The following is a 14,406-nucleotide window of genomic DNA, read 5'->3' on the forward strand; positions in this document are numbered from 1 at the left end:
CATACAACATCCCTATTAGTGTGGGATCTGGAGAGTGAGCAGTTTCTGGAGGCAGAACCAGGGCACCCTTAGAAGCCTTAGACATGGGTACAGGAAGTCCAAGTGCCCTGCCTGGTTGGATTTAGAACAGACGTAGCTGAATATTTTCCTGACCAGCTTAAATAATAATAAAAAAAATCTGCTTTGACCCCCTCCTGTGCTTCAACATGCAGAAACGGCAATACAGCCCAATAATAGTCGGAGGGAAATTATGAAACCAATTTGGTATATGTGCTTAAGAAAACAATTTTAACCCCACAGATCTTTTCACTGTTGAATCCAAAGTTAATTGTTAGAGGCAGCACTTAAAATTAAGGTTGATTCAGTGGTGCAGTCTGTACATATAGGGCAGGGGTCTCAAAGTCCCTCCTTGAGGGCCGCAATCCAGTCGGGTTTTCAGGATTTCCCTAATGAATACGCATGAGATCTATGTGCATGCACTGCTTTCAATGCATATTCATTGGGGAAATCCTGAAAACCCGACTGGATTGCGGCCCTCAAGGAGGGACTTTGAGATCCCTGATTTAGGGGAACAAAAAAACGGTGTCTGGATGGGAAAAAATTATTAAAACAAAACATTTGTTGCTTTGTAAAAAAAACAACAACCCTATAGGAACCTTTACTGCTTTGCAGCTGTGATCAAGTGTAGTCGACATGAAAAGATGTGTAAGAAACCCTACAACAGGGCTGTCCAAGTCCGGTCCTCGAGATCGACTGGCACTCCAGGATTTCAGGATATCCACAATGAAAATGCATGAGAGAGATTTGCATACCAAGAAGGCAGTGCAGGCAAATCTCTCTCATGCATATTTGTTGTGGATATCCTGAAAACCTGGCCTGCCAGTAGATCTCGAGGAATGGACTCGGGCAGCCCTGCCCTACAAGGTCCGTGTTTCGGCCTTCATCAGGAGTCTTGTGATGCCACTAAAGCTTCTGCATAAAAACTCACAGCAATGCTCAGGGTCCGTACGTATCTTTTCACGTCGACTGCACAATTGATCACAGCTGCAAAGCAGTAAGGGTTAACATAAGAACATAAGCATTGCTTCCGCTGGATCAGACCTGAGGTCCATCGCGCCCAGCAGTCCGCTCACGCGGTGGCCCAACAGGTCTAGGACCTGCACAGTAATCTTCTATCTATACCCTTCTATACCCTTTTCCAGCAGAAAATTATCCAATCCTTTCTTGAACCCCAGTACCGTACTCTGCCCTATTACGTCCTCTGGAAGCGCATTCCAGGTGTCCACCACACGTTGGATAAAGAAGAACTTCCTATCTTTGAATCTGTCCCCTTTCAACTTTTCCGAATGCTCTCTTGTTCTTTTGTTTTTCGAAAGTTTGAAGAATCTGTCCCTCTCCACTCTCTCTATGCCCTTCAAGATCTTGTAAGTCTCTATCATATCCCCTCTAAGTCTCCTCTTCTCCAGGGAAAAGAGTCCCAGTTTCTCCAATCTCTCAGCGTATGAAAGATTATCCATCCCTTTTATCAGACGTGTCGCTCTCCTCTGAACCCACTCTAGTAACGCCATGTCTTTCTTAAGGTACGGCGACCAATATTGGACTCAGTACTCCAGATGCGGTCGCACCATTGCCCGAAACAACGGCATGATAACTTCTTTCGTTCTGGTAGTAATACCCTTCTTGATTATACCTAGCATTCTATTCGCTCTCTTAGCGGCCGCTGCACACTGTGCCGTCGGCTTCATTGTCATGCCCACCATTACCCCCAAGTCCCTTTCTTGGGTACTCTCTTTCACTAACATCCCTCCCATCGTATAGTTGTACCTTCCCACATGTAATACTTTACATTTCTCAACATTGAACTTCATCTGCCATCTCGTCGCCCATTCTCCTAGTTTGTTCAAGTCCCTTTGCAATTCTTCGCAGTCCTGTGGGTTCCTGTAGATTTTTTTTTTTTTACAAAGCAACAATTTTCTTAAATAAATTTCTCTGTCCAGACACTGGGTTTTTGTTCCACTGTTTTCGTGCTGCTCTTGTTTTGTGGAATTTCCCCTCCCCCCCCCCCTTTTGGTTTGTTTGTGGGGAAAATTCTCTATAGAATGCCAAAATATAGGCGCCGGGATAAAGCACGCCAAGTGGAAATTCTGTAATGGCAGCTCTGCCATAATTATATACGAGTGTAGATTCACAATTTCACACCTAACTCTCCCCCCCCCTTTTTATAAGGCCGCAATAATGATTGCAATGGGCAAACACTCCAACGTCCATTAAATTCCTAAAGGCATCGAAGCGATTACTGCAGCAGCAGCCGCCACTGCGGCTTTGTACAAGGAGCCCTTTAGGCTGGTGGACGCGGTCGCGCCTGTTGGCAGTTCTATAACATTACATTACATTAGTGTCTTCTATCCTGCCAATACCTTTCAGTTATTTTCTGTAAGAGGTTAGGCTTCGAGGTTGTATTAAAATTTGTTTTAATCGCTTATCTAATTTCTAAGCGAGTTTACAATATATATTAAAAAAAAAAAAAGAGCATGACCGTAATAAAAATGCCATTAACAATTCCATGAATACTTACAAAAAGAAAGCAATTACAAAGAAACATCAACTAATAATTGGCATATTAAAAAGGGATAAATGAGACAGACAAACGGGAGACAAAAGGAAATAGGGTTAGAAATACAATTTGGATAGGAACGAAAGACAAATAAGGAAAAAAACAAAAGGAAAGGGCTCGTTACTGCTTAATTCCTTAAGGGAGTTAAAAAGGATACTGTAAAATTTAAATCAAATGTTAAAAGCTTCTTGAAGTAAATGACTCTTGAGTAGGCTTTTGAAACGTTCGAGATTAGCTTCTTCTCTAACAAGAGCTGGTAGGGTATTCCAAAGTTGAGGGGCTACGACTGAGAAAATGGCATGCCTTTTGGTTCCTATTATATGAAGGGAGGGGACCGTCCACAATTTACGATTAAAACTAAGACTGCGGGGTGGGTCATATGGTAATAAGATATTTATCAATAAATTGGGGCAGTGTAGAATGAATTTTTTAAATGTTATGAGAGAGATTTTGTAAGACATTCTTTGATGAATTGGCAGGCAATGGGTCTGAATTCTGTGATTATAAGAACACACCGCAAAGGACCGTGGGCACCCTTGGAACTGGTAGAAATGTTGCCAGAATATTTGCATAAGAAAAAAAAAAAAGAGGAGCCATGGAAAGCGAAGTGTGTGTAAATATTAGCACTTCTCTGGAACTGAAAAGCCCATGGTATAGTGATGTGTAGATGCATGGGAAGATTGCATTGATAATAACCTTTCTGCTAACATAGCATCCGAGTCCTGATAAGTGGGTTAAGTCCCCCAAATTGTGAGCTGTTGCAGAAGGAATCAATACTCGGGGAGTGCGTGGCACATCCTGAGGTTGTGGGTTCAAATCCACTCTGCTCCTTGTGACTCTGGGCAAGTCACTTAATCCCCCCATTGCCCCAGGTTAATTACATAGATAGTGAGCCCACTGTGACAGACAGGGAAAAATACTTGAGTACCTGATATCAAAACTTAGATTTATAGGTGCTATTCTGGATAGCGCCACATGAGGGCGCCAATTACCTTAGAGAGAACTATATTTAATAGCTCAGTGCTGTCCTCCTGTGGCCATTCCTCAGAATACAGGTATAATCTGCTTAATCATTGGTATAAATTTACAGCGTTTACTGCACCCTACCTTCTCTATCCCTCCAAAGACTAGCCAGCTAGCTGGAGGTCTTCTACCTTAAACATTCTGAAATTTATTTTTACCTCTCACTTATCTATTAAAACATACAAAGGGCAGTAGAAGGATGACAAATTTTCAGTATATTATCTCCTTGCTTCTAAGATCTTAGAGATGTGCATTTTGGAGGCAATGTGCCACAACTGCCAAATTGCCCAGATCCAGAAGGGATTTCATAAGTCAGTTCTGACAGTCTTTTCCTTGATGCCTTTGATTTTCAGCACAAAGTTTGATATTGGGAACTCTGATGGGCCAAGCCTGTCCCGCTGAGGCGTTTGCTGTATATTTCCACTACACCTGACCCGTTTCTGTCCGCAGTGGTAATTATTAAGCAGGGAGCTTATCCAGGAACAAGACCTTGGGCTGGTGCCTCCTGAGAAGAAACATGTCACAGAATATTTGGGGTGGAAATGGGGAGTATAAGTGCATCATCTCCTATCCACCGCCTTCCCCAAGAGTGGCAGATGAATGAACTGGCATAATAATAATAATAATAATATCGAACCCATTATGTATAACAATTTTTATTGAAAGAATCAAATAATCAGTACAATAGGATAATACAAAAATACATTCAATACAATAAGAATTACAATAATATTTCATACAAATTTAAATTGTTCTTTCAAATTTAATTTCCATATAAATTAATTCAATCTTATCTACACCCCCCCTTAATTCCATCCCCTACCCACTATCTTCCCCTAAATGAAATCCCTCACCCTGGATGAAAGTTGACAAAAATAAAGAATTAAAATAAATAACTGGAATGTAATTATTAAACCTAATCAAACCCATTAAACCAAGATGTATATCACTGATGGGCGGCTAGTGTGACCATATGGCTCCAGAAAAAAGGGGACGGATTGAGACATCCGGGTTTTACTTTCATTGAAAGCAATGGAAGTAAGGAGAACAGATTGAGACATCTTGGTTGCTTTCAATGGAAGTAAAACCCGGATGTTCTCAATCCATCCTCTTTTTTCTGGAGCCATGTGGTCACACTACTGATGCCTGACATAACATGTCCAGAATCACAAAATTCTGAGGGTTATGGTTCCAGGATAATTAACATAGAGACATGATAGCAGATAAAGGCCAAATGGCCCTTCTTGTCTGTCCATCCATAGTAACCATTATCTCTTTTTCCCTCTGAGAGATCCCACGTGCCTATCCCAGGCCCTCTGAAATTCAGATACAGTCTCAATTTCCACCACCTCTTCCAGAAGACTGTTCTACGCAGCTACCACTCTTTCTGGAAATAAGCATTTCCTCAGATTACTCCGGAATCTATCACCTCTTAACTTCATAAGAACATAAGAATTGCTGCTGCTGGGTCAGACCAGTGGTCCATTGTGCCCAGCAGTAGCGGCCCTTAGGTCAAAGATCAGTACCCTACTTGAGTCTAGCCTTACCTGCATACATTCTGGTTCAGCAGGAACTTGTCTAACCTTGTCTTGAATCCCTGGAGGGTTCTTTCCCGTATAACAGCCTCTGGAAGAGCGTTCCAGATTTCTACCACTCTCTGGGTGAAGAATAACTTCCTTACGTTTGTATGGAATCTATCCCCTTTTAACTTTAGAGAGTGCCCTCTTGTTCTCTCTACCTCGGAGAGGGTAAACAATCTCTCTTTCTCTACTAAGTCTATTCCCTTCATTATCTTGAATGTTTTGATCATACCCTCGCATTGCAGAGTTTCCTTTCAAATGAAATAGACTCGACTCATGCACATTTATATTAGGTAGGTATTTAAAAACGTATCCATCATATCTCCCCTCTCCTGCCTTCCCTCTAAAGTATACAGATTGTCCCCCATACGTCTTATCATGAAGACCACACACCATTTTAGTAGCCTTCCTCTGGACCAATTCCATCCTTTTTATATCTTTTTGAAGGTGCGGCCTCCAGAATTATACACAATATTCTAAATGAGTTCTCACCAGAGTCTTATAAAGAGGCATCAATACCTCCTTTTTCCTACTGGCCATACCTCTTCTAACTTTCGCCTTCACCTTTTCAATTCACATAACAGTTAATTACCGATATTGCTGAAGGGCTGACTGGTAAGATTTGTCTCTTTGTGGAAAATTCCAAAATCTGGAATAGAGTAGACACCTCTGATGGTGTGTACTGGAGGTGAGTCTTTTTCAAATGAAGGAAAAATCCAGAAGGAGAGGGCAAAGGATGTAGTTAAGAGGTGATAGGCTAAGGAAATACTTTTTTACAGAAAGGGTGGTAGATGTGTGGAACAATCTCCCAGGAAGAGGTGATGGAGACAGACTGTGTCCGAATTCAAGAAAGTGTGGGATAGGTACGTGGCCTTTATCTGCCATCATGTTTCTGTGTTTCTCTGTGGAACTCTTTCTTTTCATAACTGGGCGTGGAATTGGGCAACTAACTTCATAGACTCGGCCTTTAAAGCAGTCAATATTCGGTGTTGTACTCACCCCCGACGGCATTATTCCTGGATATTCGAACCTGGGACCTGTGCAGGCTCTGGTTCTTTTTAAGCCAGCTAAGACATAGCTACTTAAGCGACCATGGGTTGTTGCATAAAAATAGGACATAGATTTCTGTGGTCCCATTTTTGTGGTAAACCTGGCTGAATATTGGCCCTTAAGTGAGGGCAAGTTCTGACTTCGCCCCTGGAACACCTCCCAACGTAACCAGCTCTTTTTGAGGCACTAGAACCGCAAGGCACAGGCGGAATAGAAATCCCTAATGTAATGTAATGTAACTGTGACATTCAGCGGCAGTCAGCCCATTAAGTACTCCTGAATTTTAGTGGCTGGTCCCATCCAATGCTTTATAGCAGGGTTGTCCAACGCCGGTCCCCAAGGGCTGCAATCCATTTGGTTTTTCAGGATTTCCCCAATGATTTTGCATAAGATGTATTTGCATGAACTGCTTCTGTGGTATGCAAATAGATCTCGTGTATATTTGTTTGGGAAATCCTGAAAACCCGACCCGGCAAAGGCCGAGGCTGGACACCCTAGCTTTATAGCAGGGGTGTCAAAGTCCCTCCTCGAGGGCCGCAATCCAGTCGAGTTTTTAGGATTTCCCCAATGAATATGCGTGAGATCTTTTAGCATACAATGAAAGCAGTGCATGCAAATAGATCTCACGCATATTCATTGGGGAAATCCTGAAAACCTGCCTGGATTGCGTCCCTCGAGAAGAGACTTTGACACCCCTGCTTTATAGGATCTGCAGCACTAATTACAATGGGTAGAATATGGGACTACAATTCCCATGTTGCTTTGCGATCTAAACCTGGCTTATGAGTCTCTTTCCTGGAGATTATCCTCTTCACTTTTTGTGTGTGTGTGGTACAGGTTTTCCAGAGATTCCCTTTCATTCTTCCACCCTTTACCCCATCTGAGCCTGAAGACAACTTTCTGCTCTCCATCTTTTCTTATTTCACATAGAAAAGACCACAGGAGGAGTGGAGGGAGCAGTTCTGGTGCTAAATGCTGGGGAGGAGTGCAGAGAAGGAATTAAAAATTGAGCGTGTAGGGCTTTAAATACTCTGGAAGGGGTGAATCTGACACCGCCCAGTCAGTGAAATCAAGCCGCTCCTAGAGACAGCTGGCAGCAGGTGACACCTGTTCTAGGCAAATAGCAAGGAGGGGGCTGGAGGGGAGACCTCCGCCTGGGGTCCAGAGCTGAACCTGACCAAGCCAGGCACGGGGGAACAGCCCCTACACCCTCTCACGTCGTCACCGTCCTGTTTTGCAAAATTTGGAGATTGGATTTCATGTGCGCTCGCTCACATGGAAAAACAGCCGGGGTGGGGGGATAGGAGAACAGAGTTCACCATGGTCCTTAAACTTAACCTGTAAGACTTTGCACCAAAGTGTTGCTTTAATCCTGGATTTTGATTTTGTGGGGCACAAGACACCTCAGGAAGGAAACATAGCTGAGAAGACAGATCTAGTTCCATTGCTCTGTTTAAGTTCAAGTTTATTGGATATACCGCTATACTTAGTGCTAGGTGGAGTTTTTCTTCATATTGTACACCGTTTAAACAAAAAAAGTCACCCACATATTTCTCCTAACCTGTGCTCCCATCTCTCTGTTCTTGCAGGAGAAAATCCCAGGGGTGCTACCTTAGCTGGGTCACCCCAGACAGACAGATCTGCTTCTGGTTTTGTTTCCCACTGCTTGGCGCATGCACTAGGCCTAAACCAGTAGACTACTCAACCCCTTTCCAGGGATGATCCAGATGAGGTACATTGAAGCCAGTTCTATGGGTACCAAGGGACGCTGACCTCCCCCCCCCCCAATATTGATCAAGTTCCTTCTTTGTTTCCAGGGAGGGGGCACTTGTATTCTAATCTAATCCAGACACTTCTATTCCACTTAACCAATTAGCTCAAGGCAGATTACAATAAGACAAGAGCAAATGCAAAATTTCTTAAAACAAACTGTCATTAGATAAGACAATACAATTCTAGATAATTACAGATTACTTATAAGATAGATACAAAGAGAAAAGAGAACTTTTTAACTGCCTTTCAAAAGGAGAGATAACAGTGCATATCCTTAATTTTACACGGTAACTGATTCCAAAGTTGCAGGCCGAAGCCTCCTGGTAACCGCTGGTGGGTAGACATTTTAGGATAAGCGGAAGCTGAAGGAATCGTCAGTCTAATTTCACTAGATGATCTTACATTTCTGAGGGCGACATAGTTGGGGGCAAAACCCTGTAGAATCCTGAATATAAACATTAATTGTTTGAAATGAATTCTCACTTTGACAGGCAGCCAGAGCAGTTTTTCTACCCAAGGACTGGCCCGATCACAGCCTCTGCCTCCCAATAACAGCTGCATTTCGAATTATTTGAATTTTTCTACGTTTAGTGTCCTACAGCCTTAATGGAGTAATGCTACATAAGACCATAAGAATTGCCGCTGCTGGGTCAGACCAGTGGTCCATCGAGCCCAATGGCGGCCCCCAGATCAAAGATCAGTGCCCTGGGGGCGCTGTTGAGCCCGACAAAGATGGTCGTCTGAACAGCAGGCTCCAGCAACCTTCACCATCTTTTTTACTCTCTGGCTGCACTGCACTGGTGTTAGACCCCTCCATCCAGCTCCATCCACGCTATAAACGATGGCTACAGCTACTAAGGGCAAAAGGCACAAGCCCGACCCTCCCTCTCCCGCAAAGGACTCTAAATTGGTGACACAGGATGGGCCTGAGGCTCCCTCCATGTCTGATTTGTGGAATGCAATCAAAACAGTCCAGGATCTGATGACTGAGACCAAGGATGCCATCTCTGAGCTTAAAGATGACTTATCTTCAATCCAAACTGAACTGACCACCTTCAAAGTGAAAATAGCTGATCTGGAAATAAAATCAGCAACCACAGATGCCAATGTTAAGGCATTACAGGGCCACGTGAAACGCACGCTGGCCCTGGAAAAAGAAATGGAGGACGCCAGTAATCGTTCCCGCCGGAATAACCTGCGTCTTTTGGGGGTCCCGGAGGGGCAGGAAGGCAATAATATGGTGGCGTTCTTGGAGTCCTTCATCCCCAAAATACTAGATCGGCACTTTAAGCCTGATTTTGAAATTGAACGCGCTCACCGCTCTCCATCCTCCAGGTTCCCGCGTGCTTCGGATCCTCCGCTACCCGCAGGTCCTAGAAATTCAGCAAAAAGCCCGATCACTAGCACCTGTGACCCACGAGGGAAATAAGATCCTTTTCCTCCCAGATCTGCACAAGAACACTGTTAAAGCACGACGACAACTGCTTGCATTCAGACCACAACTAAAAAAGATGGGAGCCCGCTACGGTCTTTTCTACCCGGCAAGAATGAGGGTAACTTACCTAAATCAAACAAAAGACTTCACTGACCCGGAGCTTCTGGCTACTTACATCGAAGAGACTTCACCAACCCCGATTGACTCTGTGTGAGCCTGTTTCCTGCTGTGCCTGATGCTCATCTGCCATGCTGCCTCTGAAACTGACTCTTTCTACATGTTATTCTAACTCTACAATTGTTATTTCCATGATTATTTCTCTCTCTTTTACTATATATCGCTTGAATGACTCCTTTTCTAATTTATTTTTCATTTTTACTACCCTTTTACCTTTCCACTGCATCGCAGGACCTCTAGGCATGTTCGTTACTCTCTTCTTTTTACGGACATGTGACTCTGCACTGCAAGACCATGCACCTCAGCCATTTTGTTTTTCCTTTCAGTATCTACTCTTACTACGTTTATACTCTCCCTTAATCTGAGTTCATTACCTTGTATTCTTACCACTCTCCAGCCTTTAATTTTTATTTTCTTTCTCATATGTTTTACCTAATTTTAGCGATTGATGATGGGGGGGGGGGGGCGCGGGCCTGGCGGGTCTGGGCCTGTGCGGCTTTGGGGGCCTAGGGTCGGTGTTGGTCCGTGTCCGCGCCGCTTGTGGTTTTCTCCCGCTGGCAGGCCTTGATGGATTTTGGCGCTGGCGGGTCTTATCGAGATCTGTCGGCGATGGGGGCTGCGGGCGGCGCGGGCAGGGGCGGCACGGTCCTCGGACTTTGGGAGCCGTGCGGGTCCGGGTCGGTCGGGTCCGTGGGGTCCGCTTTCTGCCCCTTCCCGTCATTGACTTTATCTCCCGGCGCGGCGGACCTACTGCTGAACTCGGCTGCTTCTGTTTAATCTATACATCCTTCCTTCTCTGCAATTTGGTTCTATATATGCACATGATAGCGTTGATTTGGGCCCGTGTGACCATCTGATATGGGGCCCATGATGGTCCGTGTCCGTGCCGTTGGGGGCCTTTGTCCATGGCGGGCCGTGGGGGTTTCTCAGCGCTGGCGGTTTTCGTGTTTGGGCCGCCGGCACTGGGATCTTTTGGGGCCTGACAGGACGGTGATTAATACTGCAGGATGAAAATTTCTTTTTCCAACGCATGATAATTTTTATTTCCTTTTTAAAAATTATATTATGTTACTGGACTATTATGCTCACTCTACCTGCTAAAAACCCTTTGAACCTCTCACTCTTTCTCTTCTCGTTGGTGCAGATGTTAATTGGTAAGCATAATGAAAGTACAGTGGCTTTAAATTCACACTTTTAAATGTCCAGAAACTTAGATGATGAATGTTTACTACATAGGTTTGGTTTTCTGCAATTTTTTCACACATGACTCAATTACTGTGCCACGGATTTTAATCTTTTATTTATTTTATGAATTTCCTTACTTGTTTTATCCTATGACATCATAGGCTTTGTTATCTGATGTCATTTATACTAGATCAGCGTGCTAATGTCCTTAGTGGGACACACTGACTGCCTGGGTAGTTCATCTTTCTGTATTATTATGCCTCTCTTTCCATTTATTTATCCTACTGAACTCTATAATCATTGTATATTGTTTTTAGTTTCTTTCATTAATGTTACTTCCACAGCAGGCATTCATGGCTGACTGACATTGAATGTGCCTCTTTATTCTGATGACTGACTTGTTTTAGTGGTTGCTGTTGATTGCCATTGTTGGCATAGTTAATTCATTATAAACACAGCACTTAAACTTTTTGACCTGTTGTTTACTTTAGTTAATTGTGCATGCAGCTAGAGCTACTTTTTGCAATACACTGATCAAATGGTTGCTGAGTTTGTTTTGTTCACTCGGCTATCTGTCCCCTCCTCGGCCACCCAAAGTTTTTTGCTTGCTGTTTTATTACAGTGGGCTCTTTCTCCTTTCAGGTACATCTCTTACTCCTCTACTATAATCCTTTTGTTGATTTTTCATTTTTGTTATAAGATGCATACAGCTTCTGCTTTTTTTTTGCCATAGTTGTATTTACAGCTTATAAGTCCCACACCAAATTTTGTCTGGCTTATATAGGTTTCTCAACCATGCTAAATATCATATATCCATGCTTTCAATGTCATTATCAATAACATCTTTAAATATCAAAGGTCTAAATAATGTGATTAAAAAGCGGAAATTATTGTCTTATATTGATGATCTTAAATCAGATATTATTCTGCTTCAGGAAACTCATCTCAATGAATCTAGCTCAAGTAAATTTCTTAAACAAGGCTTTTGTGCGCCATTGTTTTCCCCTGCATCATCCATCCATCTCTATTTTATCTAGCTCTCATGATACTTATGGTAGATGGGTTAGTGCCAAACTTTCTATATCCAATCGCACATTACGCATTTTAAATATATATGCACCAAATTTAGATTCTCCTGAATATTTTCATAATTTGGCCAATCATATTTTACAGGATCCTGACACCCCTATTATTATTGGAGGTGATTTTAATCTTAGTTTAGATCCTTCCAAGGACAGGAAATCACATGCCTCCTACAAGAAACCAAAATCATGGTATGCATTGCATGATATTATATCCCAGCTTCACTTAACAGATCCCTGGAGATTGCAGCATACCGCCCTTGATCAATTTACGTTCTTTTCAGCGCCACACTCGACTTACTCCAGGATTGATTACTTTCTTGCCTCTTCTTCTATCTTTTTTTTTTTTTTATATTTAGATATTTATTGAAAAAACTTTGTATATTACAAATGACATCCATTATGCATTATACAATATCAACTGCTCCTCATCAGCCGAGTAGGAGCAAATAATACAAACAGTTGAACCATGCTATTGAAATAACAACTTAATCCCGCTTTCTGTAATATTCTCAAGACACGTTCCAATATATTCATTCTAGCCCTATTTTCTCCCCATAAATCCAATTCCCCTTCCACAATATCCCCCTTATCCCCCCCCTCCCGGTCCCCATACTCTTCTTCTATCTTACCTCACATCACCACCTCTGATATTCACTCTATCACAATTTCTGATCATGCAGCTATTTCCCTGACTTGCTCTTACTTTTCTCTTACACCTCGCAGTGGGCAATGGCGGTTCAACTCTTCACTCCTTGCTGAAAACCAGTTCTCTGAAAGTATTACTGCGGCCATCCAAGAATTTTTTCATTTTAACATCCCCACTCAGTCCAATTGGATCAACACCTGGGATGCCTTCAAAGCTTTCATACGTGGGACAATAATTCAATTTACTGCTAGACTCCACTCCTCTAGAAAACAAACCCTACGAGACCTTGAATCTCGTATACGTGAAGCGGAAGCTACCCATATTTCAGCCATTACTGATATTACAGCCCTGACTACTCTTCGTAACCTTAGAATCCAGTACAACTCTTTATTGAGTTCATCTGCTGCCAATTCAGTCTTCGTCCAAGCGGCTTCGTACTACGCAGAAAATAACAAACCTGGACATTTGCTTGCGAATTATTTGAAAAATCTCAGGATAAAACTACCATATCATCCATTAAGGACCCCGCAGGAATACTTACTACAGATCCTTCAATCATCTCATCCGCCTTCCATAATTTCTATCAAGATCTTTATTCTTCAGAAATCACCTCCTCTGAAGCTAATCTCAATTCTCTGAAGCTTATCTTTCCCGCACCCCACTCTTTCTCCTACGGATTCTCTCTCGCTTTCTTCTCCCTTCACTTCCCAGGAAATCACGGATGCCATTAAATCCATGGCTCCGAACAAATCTCCAGGTCCGGATGGCCTTACAATAGAATTTTACAAAGCCTTTCTACCAATTTTACTTCCACATTTGCTTCCTTTCTTTCACTTCTTGTGCAATCAAGGTCATTCCACAGGCTCCTTTACAGAAGCTAATCTCATTGTCTTTCCTAAACCGGGTAAGGACCCTCAAGAGGTCAAAAATTACCGTCCCATCTCATTAATCAATGTAGACGCAAAAATTATCGCTAAGATCCTTGCTTCTCGGCTTCAAACTGTACTTCCTCTGCTCATTTCCTCGGACCAATCTGGTTTTCTAAATAATCGTTACTCTTCTAATAATACCCGACTCTTGTCTCACATTATCCCCACTTGGAGTATTGTGTTCAGTTTTGGAGACCGTATCTGGCGAAAGACGTAAGAAGACTTGAGGCGGTCCAGAGGAGGGCGACGAAAATGATAGGAGGCTTGCGCCAGAAGACGTATGAGGAGAGACTGGAAGCCCTGAATATGTATACCCTAGAGGAAAGGAGAGACAGGGGAGATATGATTCAGACGTTCAAATACTTAAAGGGTATTAACGTAGAACAAAATCTTTTCCAGAGAAAGGAAAATGGTAAAACCAGAGGACATAATTTGAGGTTGAGGGGTGGTAGATTCAGGGGCAATGTTAGGAAATTCTACTTTACGGAGAGGGTGGTGGATGCCTGGAATGCGCTCCCGAGAGAGGTGGTGGAGAGTAAAACTGTGACTGAGTTCAAAGAAGCGTGGGATGAACACAGAAGATTTAGAATCAGAAAATAATATTAAAGATTGAACTAGGCCAGTTACTGGGCAGACTTGTACGGTCTGCGTCTATGTATGGCCGTTTGGAGGAGGATGGGCAGGGGAGGGCTTCAATGGCTGGGAGGGTGTAGATGGGCTGGAGTAAGTCTTAACAGAGATTTCGGCAGTTGGAACCCAAGCACAGTACCGGGAAAAGCTTTGGATTCTCGCCCAGAAATAGCTAAGAAGAAAAAAAAAAAAAATTTAAATTGAATCAGGTTGGGCAGACTGGATGGACCATTCGGGTCTTTATCTGCCGTCATCTACTATGTTACTATGTTACTATGT

This window comes from Geotrypetes seraphini, chromosome 10 (genome assembly GCF_902459505.1).
Source record: "Geotrypetes seraphini chromosome 10, aGeoSer1.1, whole genome shotgun sequence".
Classification (NCBI taxonomy): Eukaryota; Metazoa; Chordata; class Amphibia; order Gymnophiona; family Dermophiidae; genus Geotrypetes; species Geotrypetes seraphini.